The sequence below is a fragment of the Salmo salar genome, chromosome 23 (assembly GCF_965601325.2).
Source record: "Salmo salar chromosome 23, fSalSal1, whole genome shotgun sequence".
Taxonomy (NCBI): domain Eukaryota; kingdom Metazoa; phylum Chordata; class Actinopteri; order Salmoniformes; family Salmonidae; genus Salmo; species Salmo salar.
Window position 1 is genome coordinate 36,304,820 of NC_138313.1, and position 27,963 is coordinate 36,332,782.

At 45.5% G+C, this 27,963-nt stretch overlaps 1 long non-coding RNA gene across 1 annotated transcript; it reads right to left on the reverse strand.

Moving 5' to 3' along the window:
• On the reverse strand, positions 1 to 27,707 carry LOC145863008 (uncharacterized). The gene is made up of 2 exons (XR_014382328.1): positions 27,445 to 27,707; positions 1 to 1,492 (listed from the first exon to the last, which is right to left on the reverse strand). It is a non-coding gene; the product is annotated as an uncharacterized LOC145863008 (long non-coding RNA).
• Positions 27,708 to 27,963: the final 256 nt, after the last annotated feature.

The following is a 27,963-nucleotide window of genomic DNA, read 5'->3' on the forward strand; positions in this document are numbered from 1 at the left end:
AAAGGTTATAAATAATGATTTTTAATTTAAATAATAATTGTGTCCTTCAAACTTTGCTTTCGTCAAATAATCCTTCATTTACAGCAATTACAGCCTTGCAGACCTTTGGCATTCTAGTTGTCAATTTGTTGAGGTAATCTGAAGAGATTTCACCCCATGCTTCCGGATGCACCTCCCACAAGTTGGATTGGCTTGATGGGCGCTTTTTATTTTTATCTCCCACAACAGCCAAATAGGCTTGAGATCCAGTGACTGTGCTGGCCACTCCATTATAGACAGAATTTCCAGGTGACTGCTTCTTCCCTAAATAGTTCTTGCATAGTTTGGAGCTGTGCTTTGGGTCATTGTGCTGTTGTAGGAGGAAATTAGCTCCAATTAAGCGCCGTCCACAGGGTATGGCATGGCGTTGCAAAATGGAGTGATAGCGTTCCTTCTTCAAGATCTCTTTTACGCTGTACAGATCTCCCACTTTACCACCACCAAAGCACCACCAGACCATCACATTGCCTCCACCATGCTTGACAGATGGCATCAAGCACTCCTCCAGCATCTTTTCATTTTTTCTGCGTCTCACGAATATTCTTCTTTGTGATCCGAACACCTCAAACTTAGATTCGTCTGTTCATAGCACTTTTTTCCAATCTTACTCTGTCCAGTGTCTGTGTTCTTTTGCCCATCTTAATCTTTTCTTTTTATTGGCCAAACTGAGATATGGCTTTTTCTTTGCAACTCTGCCTAGAAGGCCAGCATCCCAGAGTTGCCTCTTCACTGTTGCTTGTTGAGACTGGTGTTTTGCAGGTACTATTTAATGAAGATGCCACTTGAGGACTTGTGAGGCGTCTGTTTCTCCAACTAGACACTCTAATGTACTTGTCCTCTTGCTCAGTTGTGCACCGGGGCCTCCCACTCAATCAATCAATCAATCAATCAATCAAATTTATTTATGAAGCTCTTTTTACATCAGCCAATGTCACAAAGTGCTATACAGAAGCCCAGCCTAAATCCCCAAACAGCAAGCAATGCAGATGTAGAAGCATGGTGGCTTGGAAAAATACCCTAGAAATGCAGGAACCTAGGAAGAAACCTAGAGAGGAACCAGGCTCTGAGGGGTGGCCAGTCCTCTTCTGGCTGTGCTGGGTGGAGATTATAACAGTACATGGCCAAGATGTTCAAACGTTCATAGATGACCAGCAGGGTCAAATAATAATAATCACAGTGGTTGTAGAGGGTGCAACAGGTCAGCACCTCAGGAGTAAATGTCAGTTGGCTTTTCATAGCCGATCATTCAGAGTTAGAGACAGCAGGTGCGGTAGAGATAGAGAGTCGAAAACAGCAGGTCCGGGGCAAGGTAGCACGTCCGGTGAACAGGTCAGGTTTCCATAGCCGCAGGCAGAACAGTTGAAACTGGAGCAGCAGCACGACCAGGTGGACTGGGGACAGCAAGGAGTCATCAGACCAGGTAGTCCTGAGGCATGGTCCCAGGGCTCAGGTTCTCCAAGAGAAGAGAGAAAGAGAGAGAGAGAGAGAGAGAGAGAGAGAGAGAGAGAGAGTATAAGACAGGAGAAATACTCCCAATATAACAGACTGACCCTAGCCCCCCGACACAAAGTATTGCAGCATAATTACTGGAGGCTGAGACAGGAGGGGTCGGGAGACACTGTGGCCCAGTCCGACGATACCCCCGGACAGGGCCAACCAGGCAGGATATAACAACACCCACTTTGCCAAAGCACAGCACCCCACACTACTAGAGGGATATCTTCAAACCACCAACTTACTACGACAAGGCCAAGTATAGCCCACGAAGATCTCCCCTATGGATCTCCCCTTCAGTTTCTTGGCAATTTCTCACATGGAATAGCCTTCATTTCTCAGAACAAGGATAGACTGCCGAGTTTCAGAAGAAAGTTCTTTGTGTCTGGCCATTTTGAGCCTGTAATCGAACCCACAAATGCTAATGCTCCAGATACTCAACTAGTCTAAAGAATGACAGTTTTATTGCTTCTTTAATCAGAAAAACCGTTTTCAGCTGTGCTAACATAATTGCAAAAGGGTTTTCTAATGATCAATTAGCCTTTTAAAATGATAAAGTTGGATTAGCTAACACATCGTGCCATTGGAACACAGGAGTGATGGTTGCTGATAATGGGCCTCTGTACGCCTATGTAGATATTCCATAAAAAATATGATGTTTCCAGCTACAATAGTCATTTACAACATTAATAATGTCTACACTGTATTCTGATCAATTTTATGTTATTTTATGGGACAAAAAAATAGCTTTTCTTTAAAAAACAAGGACATTTCTAAGTGACCCCAAACTTTTGAACGGTAGTATATATATATTTACATATATATATGTGAGTTACCTCAACTGCCTCATACTCCTGCACATTGACTACCAGTCCTCCTTGTATATAGCCTAATTGTTATTTTGTTGTGTTTCTATTCCCTTTTTTTATTTGCAAATTGTTCTTACTTTTTAACTCAGCATTGTTGGGGAAGGGCTCGTAAATGAGCATTTCACGTTAAAGTCAACACCTGTTGTATTCGGTGCATGTGACAAATACATTTGATGAGCTGTTTTACTGTGTAAACACACTCAATCAACCCTGATTGAGTTGTAAGTATAAAAGCAAATCTTGCTTTAATATAATAAAACATTTTGAAAGGGTAGTGGAATGGGGTAATGTCTTAGTGTGGGGTGGGAAGAATGCAATACATTATCTTGTATGCAGTACAAATCCCAATGCTGTGGGAGCACCTACTCTAAGAGTATGAATTAGGCTGTGATAAGGTTGGAATCCAAAGAAACTTGCTTACACATCGTTGGAAGTACAATAGACCAACATAGCGACTGTATTAGGTCAAAGCTGTGTGCTGGAAAACCTTGGTAGTGCATTGGTGAAGTACACATTGTGGTGCTCATGAATTTCCTTTTAGTCTTAAGACCAATACTTACTTGGCACTTAAAACTTCGCTTTTGTTTTTAATATAGAGGAGGTTTGTGTCATCTCACCATTTAACTCTTATCCTGGGTGACGGGACAACTGATCCACTATACTACAAGGTTCTCCTGCCATCAATACTTTTAGGATAACAGAGACATCGTTCTGATTCACAGCCGTTGTCTGTTTCAGCCCGTTGGCGGTGTACCATATGAAAGTAAATATGAGTGGACTTGTCTATCTCTATCTTCAGAGGATTGATGGCTAACTCCTTCTGTCAGCAGAGCACACCACACTGATGGCAACATCAGAGAGACCGGTCGGCCTGTGCTTGTATATTTTGGTCTCCATCTGTGTCACAGGGTTGGAGCTGGCTGGAGTACATGCCTTTGAATATGTAGGGCTTTGGACATGAACGTCATGTGGTTTTGTAGAAGTGAAAGGGTGGTTGGGTTTTAATCCAACACTCCTCCACCTCCTCCTCCTCCTCTTCCTCCTCCTCCTCCTCCTCCCAGTTTTCCGCTCTTGTTTATGCTGGTTCTAGTCTCCCCCAGCCCAACCTCACCAACCGGTCCCCTTCTAGCCACAATCCGGAACCCTAATGCCTGATGGATGCACAGAGGTCGCACTGATGATCTAGCAGAGCCTATTGGTCCATCACTGGGCCTTTGATCTCAGGGTTTAACCCCCCCCCCCCCCCCCCCCCCTCCACAGCTCTCTCTTTCTCTGCCACAGTAGACACTGCTCTGCCAAGCTCCACTGTGATCCTACCAGCCCCACCTGGTTGCTACAGAGGGGAGGGGGGGTGGGGGTCAATGAAACATAACGAAACAGATAATTTGAATGAAACTCAAGTGCACAGATATCATGAACTGAGCAGTAGCCTATATTATACAGTATGTGAACCCTTGCCCAATCAAGAGTCATTCAATAGGGGAGTGAGCCACTCCATGTTTCTGTGTATTGCTCTGGCAGGTTAAGACCATCTGGGCCACCCAGTGATGGGTGAATTCACCATCAACTATTTCACATCCCCCACAATAATTATTTCCTTAAATCTTGTACCACAAAACATCAAGTAATCATGTGCCTCGGTCTCTATTTGAAGTTAAATTAACTGGTGGTGCTCTGACAGCTTAACAATAGACTCTGTTCGATCAAAGAGGTACACCAAAGGTTGAGTCAGGGAAAGCCTGCAAATTAGTCAAGTTTGACTGGAATCTCAAATGACTTATTTGTTTAGTCTATTAAGTTCTGTGGGTGAGAGATTGTAACACATCAATACAATTGTGTTGTAAATGTAAATCAAGGAGAAACAAGTGGCTGCATCATTATGGGGTGTTAATGGACTCCTTTGTTATGAGTCCTCACGACACAACACAGCAAGTCAAATGAATGCTTCAAGCTATTTGTGAAAATAAAAATCATAAACTCTCTGAGTTGACAGACTAATTGACTTTCAAGTTCATACTGGTAGTTGCGTCGTCTTTCAATGTGTGTGGTCAGTTGCCGGAATTATGGTTGATCAATTAGCGTCTTGAGGCTGAAAGCAAGGAAAACTTAATGTGTTTCTAATTTTAACGTCTTCTGGTTTCTACATGTATGTATCATCTTTCCAAAAAAACTTCTGCCCTTACGTTTCTCTGTTTTATTGAGCTGAATTGCAATAAATCCACAAATACATAAATGCATTAGACCTCATTGGGAAGTGCCATTAGGTCTCTGGAGCAGCAGTAAAATCCATTTTTAACTCCCAGACAGTTCATTCACTGCTCCCTGCCTGGCTGGTCTGCTCTGCGACCCACAGCTACACCTCTCATCACACCGGCCATAATAGCCTGCTTCCTGGGCCATGTAGATGACCATTTTAACAGGGTGATGGGGCTCAAGGGCAGGCCTAGTCAGACACCACCAGCCAGGAAGCCCAGGCCCTCTGTCCCCTGGTCAGCCTCTGTCTGGCTGGCTCTAGCCAGGCTTTTCCAATGAGTCCAGGTTGGTTTGAGAGTGGAGCTGTCAGACAGTGGTTGTAGGCAGGGAGTGGTGCCTGACCAGTGGGCCGACCGGTCGACCATACAACGCGTGCTAGCTGAGACGTGACCTGGGAAGCATCTGTCTACTGGGCAGTGGGTGAGCCAGCGGTGAGGTTCTCATCTCCAGATGAATGACAGCATGGATAGAACTCCTCAGCCTGGACGGACGGAGGTCTGTCTGTGGCCATGTTTCCTAGTGTGCTGCCTTCAACAGAGGAGGCTAAGGGAGTGAGGACTCTGTGTCTCCTCTTGTGACCATAGTTTGAACCATAGTCTGGTGTATAAATGCAACTACAGTATTGAGTGTGTGCTGTAGATATACAGTCTTCCTGTCAACAAACTGACACGTCTTTGTTCTGTGACAGATTGAAATGTCAATATATTTTAGCATCCCTCGGTTTAAACCTCTCATTTTTAAATCATCTTTCTACTCGTAACTTTACTGTGAATGATAAATGTAAGACTTCCCTTTTGACTTCCTCCAAGAAACGTGCCCTGATCTGGCCAGAGGACAAAAACACTGGCCCGAAATGGAGATGGTTAGAGACGGTTAGAGTAGAGTGTGAGTGATGACTGTCACTATGGCAACCTCCTTGTGTTTCCAGTTTGATGCTGACATCCCAATAGCTGCTGTTGTCCTGATATGTGGGGAAGTTAAATGTTCTATATATATATATATATATATATATATATATATATATATATATATATATATATATATATATATATATATATTAGGGTGAAGTATTAGGAAGCATTTTAATTACAGAGGTAGAACAGGATATAAATCTCTCCGATTATAGGCTGGATGCTGAAGTAAAACAAACCGTGATCCCAGACACTTCTTACACTTAGACCAAGCGATGGCGGAGGGATCTAGCCTCAATATCATGTTTGGAATGGAGAACTTAACCCGTCAATTCACAACTGAACACAGATTTAGCAAGACTGCAAACCCCATCTGCAGGGTATTCATGTTCACAGCTATGAAAAAAAAAACTCTTCATGTCTTGAATTGAAGCTTAGAAAGTAAACTTAAAGTTAAGAGATGTGTATGGACAAATAAGGTCAACGGACAACGAAAGGGGTTAAATCCAATGACAAACGAGTCAGCACAACTGCATACCATCCATTGCACTTGTCAACAATAACACATACAAGACAGCCGTGTATGGGGGGATGGGTTGTAATGAAAGAGAAAGAGAGAGAGCAAGCGTGGGGCTGGGGTAATGAGAGAGAGAGCGCAGGCGTGGGGCTGGGGTAATGAAAGAGAGAGAGAGAGAGAGAGAGAGAGAGAGAGAGAGAGAGAGAGAGAGAGCGCAGGCGTGGGGCTGGGGTAATGAAAGAGAGAGAGAGAGAGAGAGCGCGAGAGAGCGCAGGCGTGGGGCTGGGGTAATGAGAGAGAGAGAGAGAGAGAGAGAGAGAGAGAGAGAGAGAGAGAGAGAGAGAGAGAGAGAGCAGGCGTGCTGCTTTGGTAATGAGAGAGAGAGGGTTAGGAAGAGGCTGAAAGCCTGTGCCTTGGAGAGGAGATAGAGAGACAGACAGGTCTAAGAGCTGCAGCATTCACATACAATGGGCCCTGAGAGGCTCCTTTCTCCCAGTTGCAGGCTCTTTCATAGGTCCCCCCTCGCCCCTGACTGGCCCCTGAAAGGGAGCGAATGCCACACCGGGAAGGGCAGCGTCCCAGTGACAAGTCAGCCTATTTTCCTTTCCCATCCTTCTCTCCCCAGTCCACCAGCTGTTACATGGCTGTGGCGTCTTATCTTTATTTGGTTACTTTTACAGTATAGGGCTAACGAAGGGACATAGTCATTATATCGTTGTTCAAATGTAAGGAATGCCACTACAGTCAATCTTTTCAGAAACATTACATGAACATCCCAGCAATGTTTTCAGGACAATGAACTAAGCCATGAGGATGTCATTTCACATCTGTAACAAAATTATTGGCAAAAAAAAAACACCATGATAGAGTCAATCTGTGGTCAGACACAATTCGACACCATCACTTTGGCTGGTTTTTAAGTGCAAGTATGAGCTCAGTGACTAATTATGTTCAATCTAGGACAGCAATGTGATAGGCTACATGAACCCACTGACACCCTCAATCTCTACGAAGAAGACATGCCATCATCGGCCACAGTGTTTTGGTCTAAACAGGTGCACCACCACCACCCTGATGGATTGGAAACAGTCTTATGTCTCTAACGAACTCCATATCACTCAGGATTCACATAAAGACCTGGTCTATTGTGCAGAAGGATAGTGGTAATTAAATTGCTATGAAAACAAATATAGCATACTGTTAGTTGGCCTGTGCCAGAAGATAAATGCTATAGGATTCCCATGTGTGGTGGTGGTGAGCTGGGGAACACTCAGAATGTTGGCAGAGAGGTCCCACATCCTGACTGCACATGTGCAGAAATCAGGGGGATTCTATTCCCACTCGTTTGATTTTACTTCACACAAACGTCATTGTCTATCTGGTATACATCTCAAAAGATATGGCCATGGCTTTGCATTTCCGCACATATAGTTTGCGCCTGGTTTACACCAAGTTCTACATCATCATCAAATAGTACAGACAAGATTTCCCTTTGTCACCATTACTATTCACACATAGAAACTGTATGTCTCATTCCTACTTTACAGGTGCATTGAGATAATAATCTGTGGCCTACAAATGAATCTGATGAAGTGTTCCCTGCCAGGGTATTTAACTGAAGGTTATCCAGTCCAACCAGTGACACTTGGACACTCAGCTTAATGCATGTGGAATGATTTCAGTCTGTGAGTGGTCAAGGCAATTAGACAGTTAAAAAACACTTGTAATTGTGTACGGGGGTGAATTACCTGATCAAAGCAGCCTTTTCTAAGACCGTTGTCACATTTGGCCTAAGTCAGTTGTTGATGATTTTGTTGCTAGCTCTGCTTTGTTTGTGAGATTTGAGAGACTCCACGTCATGAGAGTACAACTCCTGTATGTCTGATGTGATGCTCTGTGTGCATGTTTCTGTCTGACTCTGGGTTGTCCATCATTGCCACAAGAAATTAGACATGACATTGGGGACAAAAAGGGATCGAACACTGATTGTGACATGAAAAGTGTGGATGAGGGATATTTAGATATTTAGATCTCACATCACAGTTACTGAGTTGGCACCAAACTCATGTTTATATTCCTAAAGAGTGATCATGCATTGACTGGTGTGGAGTCAAAAGAGGACAACATACCAGAGGAGGGTAGGTAAGGTAAGTAGTTGCTATTTGAGGAATTTGGGCACCAGCTGATGCAACCATATAATCTTCTCAAATAAATATGTGTTCTAACCTGAATTGAGTTATAAACTGGAGCAATTTTGTATCGAAACAACAACTCCATACTACAGATATTTTTTATATTCTCGTCCTTTTGGTAACTTTTTGATACTCAATAAGAGAAAAGTTGTCTAGGTAAACCCTCACATTGCTATTCTTCCTTGGTTCCACCATGGCTAAACAATGAGAGGTCATTTCTAATGGTCAGGCAGCTCTGAATGGGATTCCCTGACCACCCGCCCATTCCCATAAGTAGCTGTGCCAGTCATAAGGCCCAGGCAGGTCAAGACGTCCGATCTCCTGCACTACGGTCACCATGGTCCAGTTGCTAATCATTGAGTATGTGCCTTGTGCCGACACTAAGCAGTGAGTCAGGTCAGTGGCCATTCAATGGAATTCCATCCTGGGCATTCCAATGGGCATTCCAATAGTAACATTCAGTCAGGTTAAGTCCAGAAGGGAGGGTAAGTGAGGAATGGGGACAACGGTTGAAAAATGTGATCTGCGGCGGTCCTCCTGTGTGGGGTGGAGGTGGTTCAAGGCTCTCTCCTAACTGCCTGCGATTTGAGTTAAACGTGAAATTTTAAGCTGTCAATGTGTGGTCATGGTCCTTTTTTAACCGGCTGTGATTTGAATCATGAAGCCGTGCTTGCCGTGGCTCTCTCCCTCCCTCCCTACTTCAGCAAGTCCGTCCCCTGGTCCCTACCCATCAACTGTGATTAGAAGTAACCCGCTCTGACACACTGATGGCCGTGAGAGGCATCCCTTGCTGGGCCAACAAAGCCACATGTCACCCACTGACGGGCGGCCATCTTGTTTTCTCCCACCAGGCCTGTGGAATGTAGTTCATCCCTTCACCCTCCTCAATAATCCATTCTAGAAAATTCAGAGTGAGAGGCCATTGTTTCTCCTTCTCTTTAGGGGATGCAAAATACCCCTTGCCATGTGAAACTATGTAGAACGAATGCATTTCAGCGCCTGCATTATCTGGTGTTGAATAGACTGTCTTCTCACTTAAACCAGAGTGATCCGAGACCACATCTTAGTAAACGTCTTGTCAGAAACAAAACAGTGAAACAGACAACTGCATAGGCTGATAAACTTCCCAAAGGAGAAGTATTCATTGTGCTCCCTTTTACATGAACATCAATGTCAGAGTTTTGAAATTGTTTAAACATTGCCAACATTACTCAAGTGTGTTTGAATAAAATGAGTCTTGGGAACCAAACTCAAGCACAAGAGTCACAACCTCTTTCGTTTCTTGTATTAAGGAAGTGAAAAATGTTTTTTTTTTACTCCCAATATGCTTGGATAAATCTATGCCACGTTGGAAAAACATTTGTACCACTGCTCTGGTTTGTAGCGGACTATGGTACCCGAAGTGATTCCGTTACAGCTGTCCCCCAAAACCTCCTGCAAGCACTCACTTACTCACACACACATACACACACTAGAAAAAAAACGGGTTATTTTAGAAATTACTCAATATTATGCCAAGTTGCACATCTGCAGAGCAGGACTGCCAGGCCCTGTCATGTGAAACAGGATCTAATGCCGGCATGCTTGGTTTCCAATGAATGACTTCCTCACGCTTCTATCTGTTGAATAATCCATTTCACTTAAGCCCTTAGATAGTTGGGGATCTCTAGCTGGGAAACAAATCTTGAAAGTATTATTGTATTGACTTATTTGGCTGGACTCAGAATTGATATGGGAGGTAGTTGTGGCTTTTGTGGCCTTATGTTTAAATTTTATGCTTGTATTCTTTTTTAATTAATGCTGTGTTGACAACCACTGTCACAGACACCACCAAACAATGATTGAGTCTCACGCAATGTGCAGCCGATTTCCCTCCCTGTCTCAAGGCCGCGGCGTGGCGCAGAGCGTTTCCTCCCGCCCGTGTCTCTCTCTCTCTGTCTCTGAGCTCACCTCGCAGCGGAAGACAGATGCAATAGAAAAACACACACACCAAACCAAACTGTCAGTCTGCGTCCGCCTCATCTTCAAACGCACTATGGACTCGTTCTCCGTTTTTTCAGCATGCTGCACTTCAGAGTCGAGGAAGTTCGACAACATGTTTTTGTACATTATAAATAATTTAGAAGGCTTATCCAACTGCCTGGGGGGAAAGCACACGCAGGGTCCACCCAAGAGGTTACAGTCAGGTCTCAATGACCCCTATTACATACACACTGGTTTTCAGGACAACCAGCACAACCAGTCTGTTTCTCTACAATTATTGTGTTCAGATGATGTGTTCACTGACGGATGATGTGCATGATGGGAAGTGATGATATGTGACGGTTGTCCAAATAGTTATTGAACTCTGAATGAACATGGTTGTCCAATATGGAATCCGATCCCACTGGGCACGGACATCAATTCAACCTCTATTCCATGTTGGTTCAACGTAATTTCATTGAAATTACGTGGAAACAACATTGATTCAACCAGTGAGTGCCCAGTGGGATGCTACACTGCAGCAGCATCAACAGCGATCAACAGCCAAGTTCAAACATTTTCTATACACTTTTCAATGCTAAACTGGCGTGATTGATTGCTATGGTTCTAGGCAATTTCTATCACATCCCCAGACTTTTTAACATAAATATGACTCTTGATTACTTTCAATGTGGTGTACTAGTGGCAATGTTTTCTCTGTTGAATGTTCTGGAATAAGATCTTCTCTCCTTCTTACACAATAAAGAAGTTAAAGACCCTTGTGGCTTTTCCAGTCAAGCATGGTGGACTGACTCTTTGCTGGAGATGTTGACTCACACTAAATACATACCCCCTATTTTAGTAGTCGAAGGGCTTTGCATGTCAAGCCTTCATACTACCCTATAGAGTAAAACAGAACACTGCTAGGGTTGGGTTCTATCTGGGGTCAGAGTCTCCCCAATGGAGAGCGAGGGTTTTCTCTCCACCCGCTTACTGTACCACAGAGGCCACCCCAGCATGTATAATCTGTGATGCACAGCTAACCTTTACTGCATACTACATACCCGGGCCCAGCAGTTTTAGGGATGCTTGACTTGAAATGAGAAGGTAGTAATTTTATCAAATGGCAATTATCTGACATAAGTCTACTTACTGTTAAATAATCCTATGTCACTACATTTGATTAAATCAAAGACCTAATGAATTCTTTAACCTATAGGAAATCTATGGACCGATGTTTGTAGTCCTGAGGCTAAGAGGCTCTCGCCCTGCACCCTGTACCCTCTGTCCTGAAAAGGTTATTTGGCTGTCACCAGGGTTCTAAATGAAACCCAAAAGGGTTCTACCTGGAAGCAAAATGGGTTATCCTATGGGGTCAGCAGAAGAACCCTTTTGAAACCCTTTTTTCTAAGAGTGTACCCTACAACCTCTGTCCTGCACCCGGCCCTGATGACATTTGGGAAAGGGAGCAGCCTGGCAGGGGAAGGGGGGAAACCAGCATGGCCCAGGCTGGTGGCTGGGCAGAGAGAGAGAGAGGCTGCCTTGCCTCAGTCCCAGGCCCCATCCCATGCCCAGCAGGGGCTCGCTGACTGAGCTTCCTCCGCAGTACCAACTGCAGTCCAGCACCCGCTGTTCCATCTCCGTCTCCCTCTGTGGTGTGGCCAGCACCCAGCCAGCTACAGGAAGTGTCTCCCACCGCTCCCTCACTCTTTTCCTCCTCTTCTGCTCTGCTCTCCTTTCCTCTCCCTCCTGGCATGGAAACTATTAGCAGGGCAGGGTTCCATGGTGCTGTGTGGGGAAGTTATCCAGCCTCCTACTGACCCCTCTCTCTCTCTCTCTCTCTCTCTCTCTCTCTCTCTCTCTCTCTCTCTCTCTCTCTCTCTCTATCTCTCTCCTCTCTCTCTCTCTTTCTCTCTCCCTCTCAGTGACCAGTAAAGTAAACCCCACCACACAGCCCAATATAGAGGGGAGACTCACTTCACTTTGGCTTTGCCCTCTTTTTTTAACCTCCACGCGACAGGGTAACGATTTTTCCTGATATGCACGTGGTAAAAATGAGTAAGACCTGAGCTTTTTATTTGGTCCCTTGTGTGTCACAGGCAGGGGTGACATGGGAGGAAGGAAAATGTTATTGGCAGCAAACTGCAAAACAGTTTTTTAAAGTGTTAACAGGTGTCAAAAGAAGACAGATTCTCTGAATGTAATTAGAAAGTAACAAGTGAATTCACTTACACAACACCTTGAGAGCTGACTATCAGTTGGCATGTAATGTACATTCTCTTGGGGCACTGAGTCCAGTCCAGTATGTTTCGCTCTTCTCTTACACCCAAATCTTCCTCCATTTATCCTCCTCCTCCTCCTGTTCCCCAGGCTGCTGAAAATATGTAATTGATGAAACCGCTGTGAGGGGTTGAGACTGAGGCACCCAGGGTCCAGCAGGCCAGAGGCTTGTGTTGCATTGGGTCGCCTCACTGAAAGACCTCCATTTAAACACCTGCTAACAAACAGCAACAATGGCCTGCATGGCTGCCAGTTCAGTGAGCTTCTTACGCTGACCCCTCTCCCACCCCTTGTCCCCCTGCCGGATATTAAAGGGCCTCCATTTACCCAGACTGGCACACAGCTCAGCTCGCAACACAGCAATGCAGCACAGTGAAGGCTCTAGCCCCACAGATATTTGCCAGCGGTGTCCTCAATCGACCATTGTCCAGAGACTGGGAGGCGTATGTTCAGAACGCTGATGTAAAACTGAGATTTTGTAGTTGTTTCTGAATCATAAGCTCAGCTTGTGATATTGAGGAACTCTCCTCCCTCTCTTTCCTATTGATAATAGAGACACATATTTTTCTCACCCTGCATCAAACATAATATCTGAGTTTAGTACGTTATAGGCTGTATAATGTGAAATGAAATGATTGCTTGTATTAAAGATACACTCTCAAACGTTTGTATAATTTTAGCCATTCGTTTTTGAAAGTGATGCTCATGAGCCAAAACAGGTCCCCGTTTTCTGTGTACTACTTCATTCAATTCATGTTACATGTTACTATTTATTGTGCTTGTCACGCCCTGACCATATAGAGCCCTTGTTTCTCTATGGTGTAGTAGGTCAGGGCATGACTGGGGGGTATTCTAGTTCATTATTTCTATGTGGGGTTCTAGTTTATTATTTCTATGTTGGTGATTTGTATGATTCCCAATTAGAGGCAGCTGGGAATCGTTGTCTCTAATTGGGGATCATATTTAGGTAGCATTTTCCCCACCTGTGTTTGTGGGATATTATTTTGTATTTTGTGTTTTGTGCATGTGCACCACTTTGTCATGTTTCGTTTATTCTTTATTGTTTTGTGCATTTCACTTAAATAAAATATGTGGAACCTAGATCACGCTGCACGTTGGTCCGAGTATGCTTCCAGTTCGTACGACGAGCGTGACAGTGCTTAAGATTCCAGAGTGCATCCTCCTTGGTGGAGGTACAGGAAGAAAGCCATGCATCAAGCTGCTAGTTGGTTATACTGTTGGCTAGCATTCTTCAGATGGGGCCATTCTCCAGCACAGCTCAGCCCTGGCCACTCCTTTTGTGTGCTCTGAGGGGGGTGACCCATTCAGACCTATCTGAGGGATAATAGCTCACTGGCCCACTCGCTCAGCAGCCCCATTTTTCCATCAAATTCCCCTCTTTAATTGCATTCCATGGAAGCCAGGAGGAGAAGAAGAGGAAAAATAAGAAAACTCTATAGTGGGGAGGCTTTATTCATTCAAGCCTACACATTGTTTTGAAACAACAAACTGTGAACCCAGTTTTCTATGAAGAAAGACACAACAGTCAAAAGCATGTGGAGGACTGGCCCACCGGTTTCCAATTCAGCCGGTTCTGGCTTCTTTAATGACTGATCGGGTTGAGAATTAATCCCCCCTGGCTGGTAATAGAAGTCTCTTTAGAGGCTCAATTGCCATTGGTGGGAGACAGGGGGACTGTTGTGTCCTGGGGATTAGAGCCGGCGGAGGAATCAAAAGGCCCTGTACAATACAGTAATCAGCATGTTTTCTGTCTGAAAAGCCCTCCCGGTCCCCCATTTAGAAAACACAGAGCATTACCCCCTTTCTGCTCTCCACAAAATCCATTCCTGTTGTATTATATGGATTACTCCTATGTGTTTTGTGGACCCCACTGCTTGGCAGGCCGGTGCGGAGGTGAAGAAGTGTACCACTCCAGATGGGTGAGTGAGTGAACACGAGTGAAGGGGACACCCACTGCCATGTTCCCCAGGCTGAGCCAGGCCTCTCCTCTTCTCTCATCCATGGCCACTGAGGAATTCTCATCTCCAGCTGCCCTCCCGGAGTTAACCCTTCACTGTCTAGAATCAGTTCAACCAGACCTTCTCACTGCATGGATCCACAACATGCAAGTGGTGGACATTGGTCATCAGATGCTAGGTATCCAGTCCAAGCCCTGAAAATGTTCACTGAGTGTTATAATTTAAAGGTATTTTCTTCCGGTCAACTTTACTATCATTAGTGAAAGGAATAGGGAAACTTCCCAAAGCCATACAAGACAATTCAGCTTTGGTTAGATTTTTTTATCTTGTTAATAATAAGATAACAACAATACTCATTGGAAAATTAATAGCACAATACAGAGCTGCATATTTTAAAGAACAAGTACTTGAGAACAAAAAGTTATTTTATGGGTAGAAATGTTTACTGATGAACAAACTGCATGCGACTGAAAACAAGAACCACCTGGGAAGAGAGGAGGAATGGAAGAAAAGAGGAATGGAAGAGAGATGGAATGGAAGAGAATAGGAATGGAAGAGAAGAGGAATAGCAGAGAAGAGGAATGGAAGAGAAGAGGAATGGAAGAGGAATGGAAGATGAATGGAAGAGAAGAGGAATGGATGCCATTTATCTTATTAATGATATCAAAGCTGTAATTATGTTGTCAATCTTTTCATAAGGCTCAGAAGACATCCTGGTCTGGTATCATGAAAACTGAGTCCCTTGTATTGGGGATGAGGAGAGGAAGTATTTGATTTCTCTGTTCTTCAACTTTTTGATGAAAACCACGATGGTTCATCTGCCTTCATTTACAGTGCATTATCAACCACAGTCTCATTGATCTCTGTAACAAAACAAGCACTGTGTATGTCTGACTGAGACTTAGCTTTAGGCTAAACACAAACTCCTTCCTTTGACTTTCTGACACTCCTTTACCAATCAGAGACCAAAAAAACAACATGTCAAACATCAGGAAAATTGTATTTCGTAACCGAATGACCGTCAACAGACCTGACATCTGTAACAGTAAGTGTAACATTGACCTGTTGTTAGCTCAACCCTTTGCTCTATGAGCTGTCGCTTGTGGACTAACAAACCATTAACAGACCAGAGCCAACCAACGCAGAGGGAAAGTAGAATGTTTGCTTACCCTACAGCCAGCCTATTAGGTGGTGTTGTGAACAATACGGCTCAGATGAGTCATGGGGTTTAAAGACATTGCTAGAGAGGAGGAGGAAGAGGAGGAGGTGGGCAGTGATGCAAAGACCAGGCAGAGACCAGGTTCAAAGAAGGGCAGAGATGCTGGGAAAACCGACCACTGAAACGAAAAATTGCTCAATGGTCAGAGGTCAGAGATCCTCAGTCTAGACTCCAGACTTCTTCTGTGGGATCTCACTCTATAGGTCAGACCAGAGCCTTTAATAGAGAATATCATAATATACTGTAGGCTAAGGCTATGGATCAGACAGGTGGACAGAGGCAGCAGGCAAAGTCTGTTTAAAAGTTAATTGACTAGAACAGGGCACTCCAACCCTGTTTCTGGAGAGCTAACCCCCTGTAGGTTTTCACTCCAACTCCAGTTGTAACTAACACGATTCATCTTATCAACCAGCTAATTATTCGAATCAGGTTCTAATAATAATATAGATTAGGGTTGGAGTGAAAACCTACAGGGTGGTCAAATCAAATCGAAGTTTATTTGTAACGTGCGCTGAATACCACAGGTGTAGACCTTACAGTGAAATGCTTACTTACAGGCTCTAACCATGCTTACTTACAGGCTCTAAGTAAAGAAATAAAACAACAGTAAAAAGACAGGCTATATACAGTAGCGAGGCTATAAAAGTAGGGAGGCTACATACAGACACCGGTTAGTCAGGCTGATTTGAGGTAGTATGTACATGTAGATATGGTTAAAGTGACTATGCATATATGATGAACAGAGAGTAGCAGTAGCGTAAAAGAGGGGTTGGCGGGTGGTGGGTGGCGGGACACAATGCAGATAGCCCGGTTAGCCAATGTGCAGGAGCACTGGTTGGTCAGGCCAATTGAGGTAGTATGTACATGAAAGTATAGTTAAAGTGACTATGCGTATATGATCAACAGAGAGTAGCAGCAGCGTAAAAAGAGGGGTTGGGGTGCACACAATGCAAATAGTCCAGGTAGCCATTTGATTACCTGTTCAGGAGTCTTATGGCTTGGGGGTAAAAACTGTTGAGAATCCTTTTTGTCCTAGACTTGGCACTCTGGTACCGCTTGCCATGCGGTAGTAGAGAGAACAGTCTATGACTGGGGTGGCTGAGGTCTTTGACAATTTTTAGTGCCTTCCTCTGACACCGCCTGGTGTAGAGGTCCTGGATGGCAGGCAGCTTAGCCCCAGTGGTGTACTGGGCCATACGCACTACCCTCTGTAGTGCCTTGCGGTCAGAGGCTGAGCAATTGCCGTACCAGGCAGTGATGCAACCAGTCAGGATGCTCTCGATGTTGCAGCTGTGGAACCTTTTGAGGATCTCAGGACCCATGCCAAATCTTTTCAGTCTCCCGAGGGGGAATAGGCTATGTCGTGCCCTCTTCACGACTGTCTTGGTGTGTTTGGACCATTCTAGTTTGTTGTTGATGTGGACACCAAGGAACTTGAAGCTCTCAACCTGTTCCACTACAGCCCCGTCGATGAGAATGGGGGCGTGCTCGGTCCTCCTTTTCCTGTAGTCCACAATCATCTCCTTAGTCTTGGTTACGTTGAGGGATAAGTTGTTATTCTGGTACCACCCGGCCAGGTCTCTGACCTCCTCCCTATAGGCTGTCTCGTCGTTGTCGGTGATCAGGTCTACGGTACCTCTCCAGGAACAGGGTAGGAGGGCCCTGAACAAGAAGAAGATGGCTACCAGAAGGAAAAACACTTGGCTGCAATTTCAAGCATACATAATGGTGACAAGAGACTGACAGTGCAGTAGAATACAGTTCATAATCATCCAACACCAAGACTGGATAGTCTAAGTAAAGACAAACTTTTATCAATTTCTAAAAGCTCCCACTCATTCCTGACTAACTCCCCTCACTGTCTTCTTCTTCTGTGAACATGTTGCAATAACCTCAGTGGTGACCCTTTAGCTTAAATCAGAGATGAAGAAATGCAGAATAACAAAATGGTGGTCCTGTACAAGTGTTCTGAACAAGGAGGAGGAGGAGGAGGAGAACGAGAACGATATCCCGAAGCGATTGCTGTGTGTGGCACACGGTGTCATGACAGATGAGTAACTTTACTTCAGTACTCTAAGGGCATCTCCTGTCTCTCTTCCCTCAGTGAATTGTGTAACCTTTTAAGGAAAGGAGGAAGGAGGAATGCTCACTTTTAGTCTGATAAGAAAGTAGCTTCCCCAATGAGAGATAGAGAGAACGAAGGAAAGTAAGAGAGGAGAAAGGGTCTGAGGTGAGTTTGGCATCTTTCCATGGAAACCATTAAAGGTCCAGAGTGTGTGGAGGACGTGGTGCACTCCTCTTCTCCCTTTCCCAGGTTACCACTCTAGCTGCCTCCCAAATAGCACCCTATCCCCTATAGAGTGCACTACTGGTCAAAACTAGTGCACTCTATAGGGAATAGGGAGCAATTTGGGACACATACTCTGTCTGCTCTGCTCTGTCTACTGGGGCTGTTCTGTTGTAAATACTGGCCACTGGTTAAAGTGACGGCCGGACTACATAACTCTTTCCTTGGAGGGATTAACTGCCAGACCAGACTTGGGGAGACCTGTGCCATCGCTGCCATCCACTTGAGCTTTTAACACAGTTCACATGGATCCCAGGTCCCCTCCCGCAGGATGAGATTCTTGGTCCACTGCAGGGCTCCACTTACGGAGCAGGACATTCCATTAGCACTAAGAGGCAATCTGAACCCATTTACTGGGTTATCATCAAACTGGACGTTGACATGTTAATGTGATAATAAGGGTGGAAGAAGGACCAGGTTTTTCAGACGCACACAGACGGTGATGACAACTTGCAGGGTATTAAATCATTCTCATGTGGCTGAAAGCAAAGATGAAAGAAAACATTGAAGGCAACGATACACTGGCTGAAGAGGAAACCACAGGAAAGTACACAATGGTACCATAGACCTTAAGAGAAAGGTTTTAGGAGACTAGGGAGGAGTGAGTAGGCCACTGGGGAATTATCAGCGGTGATGGTTAGCGTGCTCATGATGGAGAAGGTGATGAATATTCTATGAGTAGTGTTCTTGTTCGCATGTATCGTCAGGCTAGATGGGCCGCCTGAGAGGCTCACGGTTCTCAACTCCTTCCATAGACTTACACAGTACAGATGTATGATATTAATTTGAGACAGTTTGCTACAGCAGGAAAATGATCCTGCACCAACTGGAAATGTGAATTATTATGTGGATATAATTAAACAACATTTTTTATGGTTTGATATATTTTTCGTAAGGGAAAATCAAGACTGAGATTTCTAAGTGGAAATTACAAACTTAAAAACCCTTTTAAACCTCAAATACATTACACATTTTACATTTCCTGCATTGTTGGAAACTTCTCCTATAACAGGGTGATCAAATTAAGATCTACATCTGTAATTGTGACTCCCTCCATCCTATCAGAGCTCTTGCTATATGAACTGACATGTTGTCTATCCAATCAAAGTATCAGATAATGAATCTAGTACTGAAAGCATAAGCTACAGCTGTAGATAAAACTGCAATGCATACACTGTGGTGATTAGTTGACTCAAAGAAAGAAAGACAATAGTTGAACAGTTTTGAACAGATTCATTTATATATAGAGAGAGAGCTAGCTATATTTCGTTGTATTTTTTCTCTTCTTAGTTTACCTTTCACATACTTAGCTAATGCAGCTAATGTAGCTTACTCAACAACGTGACTCAAACAGAGAGGAATCCTATTTATGTGAGCTAGCTGGCTAAGGCTATCAAACACGACAACTTTTCCAAGTCAAGGTAAGCCTTCGGTTTTATAAATGTATTCCCACAGGGGCCCACCGGTGTAACTGCTAAACTGCGTGTTTGTACACATGGATTGGATTGTGGGTTTAATAAGTTGTAGGTAGTTGTAGTTGCAGTTTTTTGACTATAACGTTAATATGGTGACAACGATATAGGCTGTGTAGCGGTTAGCGGTTATGGTATGAAGGTTTGTCTTGGAAAGGGTTTTGCGCCTGGTCACAGATAGCTGTTGTTCACTAAAGTCCACAAGTGAAGGGAAAAGGTGAGAGAAGGAGAGCACGTAGATGAGAGAAGGAATTATGCAAGGAGCGATACTATATGTGAACTGCGTGTGCTAGTGATAAGGGGTGTATTCATTCTATTACAAAACGTTTCTTAAACGTAAGCAAACGGAACGAAAAGGGGAGGGACCAACCTGATTTTGTCCAATAGAAACTCTTATTTTAGTTGCAAAGCGGAATGTTTTGCAAGTGTTTGGACTAATGTTTATACTCCAGAACAGCTGGATGCAGGCGAGAGTGTGCATTTGTGTTAAATGTGTCACTGTCTGTCATCTTGATTACTCTAATTTGTCTCTCAACCTGTGCACCTACGTTATAAACTTTAAAAACGAATTTGTAGGCTAGGTTGTAGGAACCTCATGACGGGTATAGGGCAAACTCAAGTATCAGGTATTAGCCTAAACCTATCAATGTTACATTGAGCTGGGTGAATGGAATATGAATGACAGTCATCCACTATGCTGTAATAGAAGGCCATGCTAATGAATAAATAAATTGTCCACCCTAATCTTGAACGGCACCAAATGCCACTGCCACCCACCCAGCCACCCACCTTCCCAGCCAGCCGTTGGGCCGGCCATTTGTTCGGTCGCTGTGGGCTGAAGTACTACAAGGAGATTAGCTGCAGTGGGACTGCCAATACTCCCATCACTCTGTTGTTTTGCAGCCCAGACGTGAAATGAAACATGGCCCAGAGTCCCTAACCCTAGAAACACTCAATGCTCTTAGACTGTAGATTCACTCATATTCACAGTGGCGTCCGATGTTGCCATGGTGACTGTAGTAATACCACTGGTGTATTGGTTGTAAATCAACAAAAGAGGGTTTCAAATAATTGGGCAATGAAACTAACATAACTGCGAGAGACCTATTTTTGTAACTTCTGCAACTACAAATGTATTCTAAAGGGCCAAGCCAAGCTTTTGTGTGTTATGTTTTACTACATTATCCATCCACTTCAAACTCTGAATTTGTGCGTAACGTGAATTAGCACAATAGAAGCTCCTAAGATATGAGATCAGATGAGTGCCGTAGAAACCAGGCTCACTGCCAAGAAATGATCACTAATCCCTCTAGGCTCACAGAGTAGGAAGGAAAGTGTGTGTGAGTGAGTGTGTGTGTGTATATGTGTGTGTGTGTGTGTGTGGTGTGTGTGTGTGTGTGTGTGTGTGTGTGTGTGTGTGTGTGTGTGTGTGTGTGTGTGTGTGTGTGTGTGTGTGTGTGTGTGTGTGTGTGTGTGTGTGTGTGTGTGTGTGTGTGTGTGTTTTGCCAGTTCAACATAACCCCCCTTCCCCTTTGACTAGCCTTACATCTAAAACAGTCACAATGGCTAGTTAAACATTACAAGAGAGCGCTGAAGGAGCTTGAACCACCTGGCACAACGAAACAACATAGCCAGTGTTTCTCAATACCAACAACAGTAATAAATGAAACCTGCATCAATCGACACCGACACAAATACAACCAAGCAAATGTTGAGAGGTGTGTTAACTGGTTCCGAGCGTCTTTAAGTATTCATTCTTTGTTGATTAAGTTTCAAATCTGATTCCATTTTAGCTCTGACAACTTTTATTCACTTACTAACTCAGTTGTTTATGCATCGCGGATATATTTATTGCTTACTTTACAGCTGTTAGTACTTTTATAGCGGTTGCAAATACTGTATGCTTTGACCTCAAATTGGGTATTATGCATACATCTTTCCTGTTTTTCTGTGCGCTCCCAGTGACAACTGAGAAAAGTTTCTCAAAACAAAGCAGTTTTTTTTTGTAATTATTGGCTGAAGGTGAAATCCTCACTGAACCGACCTCCCTGTCCTCCAACTCTCATCCACCCTGTCCGCCCCGAGAATGAACTACCAAAATAAAAATTACTTCTCTTCTCTCCCTCCCCTGCCATGAGCAAACACATACAGTCAGGCTGCGACAAAGCCTTCCCATGCATGTCTGCATAACAGCCTCCAATATCCCCACGGAAACCACAGAGAGATTAATTAACCCACACACATCTCACAGCGGAGAGAGAGGAAAGAGAGGGAGGACCGAGCCCAGGACGGTGTGTTACGAAGGGCATGCCACGCAGAGTTCACAGGTCACGACTGAACTAGGCTGTGGCTCAACAGATTCTTCAGTCACTATTTCTACTGGAAGACGTATTATTCTAGTCAACAGGTTTAGCAGTAGTAATTTACATAAGATATTAACAGGCCTGTAAGGATTTATAAGCGGCCCTGTATTACATATTTTTTTTAAGAGAGAGTAGTGCTAATCAAACTATTAGTCTGTTTGTCTAAATATTAGAACGTTTGATAGAACTTTGGTAAAACTCTGTTTCTTTCTGAGTTTGTCAGGATGTGAATGTGAGAAAAGCTGTTGTTATTCAGATGAGAATAGCTGTTAGACATGCAGGTCCATCACTTCTTTCACTGTCTTTTGTTCTCTATTGACTTTCTCTATTTATTCAACTCTACCATTTTGTTCCTGAAATGAACTGGCAGTCACAGAAAGAGCTTGATGGATCTTTTTGGAGGAAACCACTAACACCTCAACTGTTTGCCAAGAGCAAAGCATTCACTTATTTGCTAATCATACATCCAAAACAAAATACAAAGAACATGTTAAGCTCATGAAATCAACCACAAGCATGACCCAAACCTTATTTCCCCAAACATCGTAAAAATGAGCAACGGCAAACACAAATAAAGTGTTGTGCCAGTCGTTTCTTTCCCATGCTGATGGAAGCTAGCGAGGCAGAATGAAGCAAACAGAAAAACATCCTGAGAGCCTGCCAAGGGAAACACCAGGTGACAGCTCACTATCACATCTGTCTGGCTGGACCAACCCACACCTACAGATCAACACACTCTCATTCTCTGCTTCCTTTGGTTGCAGACACCTGTACCAATACTTTTGATCTACCTGTTTGTAGCCCTGGTTGAATATTCCCTGTCCTCTGCATGATAACTAAGTAGCCGCGCTCACTCACTCACACACTCACACACACCCTCACACACATGCACACACACACATGCGCATGCGCACGCGTACACACGCACGCCCGCACACACCATGTATCTCATTAACCATGCCACTTAGTATACACTTAACTGCCCAAAACCTTTTAGATATGTCCATTTATCACAGTCTCCTAGTCTCCCAGTCAGATGGCCAATGATTCATCTGTGTAGGTAGACATAGGACGCAGTCTCGTCCGGCCCTGCTGGTGCCCCCACCCCATCGCTCTAACGCCTGACACCTCAAATGGAGCCTTTGTTCACACACACACACACGCGAGCACACACACACACAGCCAGTCGGTCCGACCAAGCAGCACCCTGCCTCCCTCCCACCCTAGGGCCCCAGAGCCCCTCCAAAACAACAACCCCTCAGAGAGAGAGAGCTCAAACAGTTCCCCTGCCAGCCAGGTTATGCTACAGTGACAAGGAAGGACAATAGATTTTTTATACATTTATTTAACCAGGTAGGCCAGTTGAGAACAAGTTCTCATTTACAACTGCGACCTGGCCAAGATAAAGCAAAGCAGTGCGACACAAACAACACAGAGTTACACATGGGATAAACAAACGTACAGTCAATAACACAATCGAAAAATCTATATACAGTGTGTGCAAATGTAGTACGATTAGGGATGTAATCAATAAATAGGCCATAGTGTCGAAATAATTACAATTTAGCATTAACACTGGAGTGATCATAGATGATCAGACAACAGAAGGAGAGGGGCCCATCGATCCCTACTGTAGTAGACAGAGATTCCTCAGGGTTGTTGAGTGACTTTCCCTCCCTGAGTCTGCTGTCTGACCTGACAGGCTGAGGTACATGGGGGAGGTGGGGGAGGTTGTGGGGAGGAGGTGCTCAGGGGACGTCATGAGAGAGAAAGCAAGCAGGACTGCAGGTGGACCTCCCACCCACGGAGAGTCAACATACTTCCTTGCCAACGGTTATACCAGACCAGTAACTCACAGGGGCACCACACCCATTCACAGATACTGTACGTCACGATGATGGATACATACAGTGTAGTGCTCATGTAAAGGGGAAGTGGATGGTTGAGATGACTAACAGTATCTGAGACCTGAAGACTTCTGTTAGCTCCCAGATATAATCCCTAGGCTTTACCTCAGAGGGATAATGCAGTATTGAGCTGCGCAATCGACCCCAGTTCGGTCACACTCACGCCATTCTCTCATTAGAATAACAAATATCTAGTTTCCGTTGGACTTCATTAGAAAGTATTATGAAAGACACTCCTGATCACTTTGGGTGCCTTAGCTGGTAGCCCTTTTCCATGGTTTCATCATCCATCTTGTCACATTAACTGAGACTCAGAGCAAGAGCACTCAAGCAGTAGAACAGGCCAATGCCAAAACGGATTATAGAACTTAGAGGTTAAGCATGGCCCAACTCAACACAGTTATCTCCTGGGGTTACGTACTGTTTCAATAGACTCCCCAACAGTCCAAATCTCTTTACTCCTCAGCACTCCCTATAACCAAAGGTTGCATAACGGCCCCCTAAAGTGCACTTTGTACGGAATAGGGCGCCATTTTGGATGCAGCCAATAATATTGTACCTTACCTCACCCCCTGATTCCTCCTCCTCTCCTAACCACACAGCCCCTCTGTCTCTCGCTGTGTGTCAGGCAGGCAGGCTGGCCTGCATGTGCACCGTTCATCTCACAGTGAGCCTGGAGCCAAGATTTGAGTTGTGCAGTGAGTCATGGTTTCACCCAGAGCAGAGCAGAGAGGGGAGGAGCAGGGCAGAGAGGGGAAGAGAGGGGAAGAGCAGGGCAGGGCAGAGAGGGGCAGAGCAGGGCAGAGAGGGGCAGGGCAAGGCAGAGCAGGGGCAGAGCAGGGCGGCAGACAGAGAGGGGTAGAGCAGGGTAGAGAGGGGCAGAGCAGGGCAGAGAGGGGAAGAGCAAGGCAGGGCAGAGAGGGGCACAGCAGGGCAGAGAGGGGAAAAACAGGGCAGGGCAGAGAGGGGCATGGCAGAGAGAGCAAGAGCAGTGCAGGGCATAGAGGGGCAGAGCAGGGCAGGGCATAGAGGGGCAAAGCAGGGCAGGGTAGAGAGGGGAAGAGCAGGGCAGGGCAGAGAGGGGCAGGGCAGAGAGGGGCAGAGCAGGGCAGAGGGGGCAGTGCAGAGAGGGGCAGGGCATGGCAGAGAGTGGCAGAGCAGTGCAGGGCATAGAGGGGCAGAGCAGGGCAGATAGGGCAGGGCAGAGAGGGGCAGAGCAGGGCAGGGCAGAGAGGGGAAGAGCAGGGCAGAGCAGGGCAGAGAGGGGAAAGCAGGGCAGGGCAGAGAGGGGCAGAGCAGGGCAGAGAGGGGCAGGGCAGAGAGGAGCAGAGCAGTGCAGGGACTAGAGGGGCAGGGCAGAGAGGGGCAGAGCAGGACAGAGAGGGGCAGAGCAGGGCAGGGCAGAGAGGGGCAGAGCAGTGCAGGGCATAGAGGGGCAGAGCAGGGCAGGGCAGAGAGGGGAAGATCAGGGCAGGGCAGAGAAAGGAAGAGCAGCGCATAGAGGGGCAGAGCAGGGCAAGGCAGAGAAGTGAAGAGCAGGGCAGGGCATAGAGGGGCAGAGCAGGGCAGGGCAGAGAGGGGAAGAGCAGGGCAGGGCATAGAGGGGCAGAGCAGGGCAGGGCAGAGAGGGGAAGAGCAGGGCAGGGCATAGAGGGGCAGAGCAGGGCAGGGCAGAGAGGGGAAGAGCAGGGCAGGGCATATAGGGGCAGAGCAGGGCAGAGCAGGGCAGGGCAGAGAGGAAGAGCAGGGCAGAGAGAGGAAGAGCAGGGCAGGGCAGAGAGGGGAAGAGCAGGGCAGGGCATATAGGGGCAGAGCAGGGCAGAGCAGGGCAGGGCAGAGAGGAAGAGCAGGGCAGAGAGGGGAAGAGCAGGGCAGAGCAGAGCATGGAGGGGCAGAGCAGGGCAGAGAGGGGCATGCTGCTACAGCTGGATGTAAAACAGACCAGTTGCTTCCTGCTGAGTCAAACCCACAACTCTCATAAAGTCATTATGCAGTAATTAGCCTGTGTGTTATATAGTGGATAGGTAGAGGAGGAAAGTGGTACTTCAGCACACTCAGGTCACAGATTGCTACTGCATGGGTCTAGCCCGTTAACAAGTTGTGTGTTATTTGATAACATTTAATGTCAACACTTACTTAACTTCCGTGTAGCTGCTACGGATACAGTTTTGGCCACTGTTAGATTGTATTACTCTTGTTTGTTTTAAAAGTAGACAGTGAAATACAGGCGTATTTTATAGTGCCTGGGTGAGCTTGTGGCTGGCTTGTGGTCCAAGCCAGATTCTGAGAGTACATCCTGGTCACTGGCTTTGACGAGGACCTGCTGGGCGCATCCGTAACTTAGCAACGGAGGGCCCGTAAATTTGAGTGAGAGGGAAACAGGAAAGCAAACCTGAGAGAGAGAGAGAGAGAGAGAGAGAGAGAGACAGGGCCCTGAGAGCGTGATGGCTCTTCAAACAAAACGCTCCTCTTCTCCTCTCCACTCCACAGGGCAAACACTACAGCAATTCTCTCCCTGAAGAACAAACAGCAATCAAACATGGCCAGGCCCACAGATCGTGGAGAGGAGCAGCCCGCAGTGCTGAGAGAGACACGCGAAGAGAGGGGCTTTCTTGTACCCCTGCTCTGGCCGGTCCCACAGCCAGGGGCTGACCTATCCTACCACTGGGCTTCTGTCTGGACTGGAGCGCTGAGGTTTCTACTATGGCCAGAGGGTGATGTTGGGGCTGGGGCTAGGGTTAGGACTGCTGCTGGGGCTGGGGCTAGGGTAGGGGTTATGGCTAGGTTTGGGGGTAAGGATTAGGATATGGCTAGGGATAGGGTTGAGCAGGGGTGTGGACATGAAGCTAGGGTTATGGTTATGGTTAGGGTTAGGGCTGGAGCTAGGTCTAAGGGCTCGGTTGGAGTACAGCAAAGGTCTGGCTGGAATGAGGATTTGTGGCCTGGAGGGCTGTTTGTCACCAGTCTGCTACTGTGGCTCCTAGTGAGTGGTGATGGTAGAGGTCCACGGGGCATGGAGCAGAACCAGCACACCCAGCTGGGTTGCCAGCTGCACCCAACACATGAGGAGCTGATGGCAGGTACAACAGGTGCTCTGCCCGGAAACCACAACCATGGCTTTTATCAGCCGTTCAATTAATGACACAGAGATCATCATGGGCTGGTTGATGAACAACTTCAGTTTAATGAATGATTTAATTGAAACGTCAATCCTGATGTGTGAGGAGAGCCAAGGGGCAAGGTGACGAAAAAAAGAGAGAAAGACAGAAAGACAGAAGGAGAGAGAGAAAGCAACTTTGATTAAGTAAAGCTCAGCTATTGATCTCAGATCAAATGTGGAACATTAATTTAAAGCAGGGGGATTTTTAACCCCAAGGCTACTGTGCCTCTGAAGACCTTCAAAGGACATCACTGGGTACGGGACAGTGGTGTCAGATGAAATTGCTCAATGTCCCAGTCTTTCTGAAATGAGTACGCAGACAAAATGCCTTAAAGGGTATGATGTGACTGTGAATCATGTATGTATCCTCAGTCTTTTGATGAGTGATAATCATTCTGTCTTCATTCTAAAGGAGACAACAGAGATATATGTGCAACAATGCCCCTCCCCTGGATTCCACACAATCACAGTAATACTCACAAACATCATGGAACGACCACAGGCCACTTCTCTGGTAATGACGATTGCCCAAAACCAGGGCAAAACAAGCGATTTCCTCTATGACACGTTACCATTCCAAATGCATCGGGTTCTGCGTGGAATCCAGGTCCCCCCTCCCCTTTTTTTGTTAAATGTCTTTATATATACCTTTCTTAAAGTTGAACACGTACTTGTGATTCTTAAGATAAGAGATTACCCATTACCTTGTGTGCTGCCGGCAGAATAAACAGTGTTTATGTGTGTTCGTATCCTGTTGCCATGGTAACACAGCACCAAGCCAGGAACACAACAGAACACAGGCTGAACCAGCTGACCTCACACTGAAAGATACGCCATGCAGTCAGTGGCTCAGGAAACATGAGGAATGATACTCCATGCTCAACATAGCATACTTTGAGAGTACCTAATTCACACAAGGGCTACACAAATCCAGTTGATATTCATGGGCTCAAAGTAGATTTTGACAAACCTTTCTTTTTTCTTTTTCTCGCTCTTCTA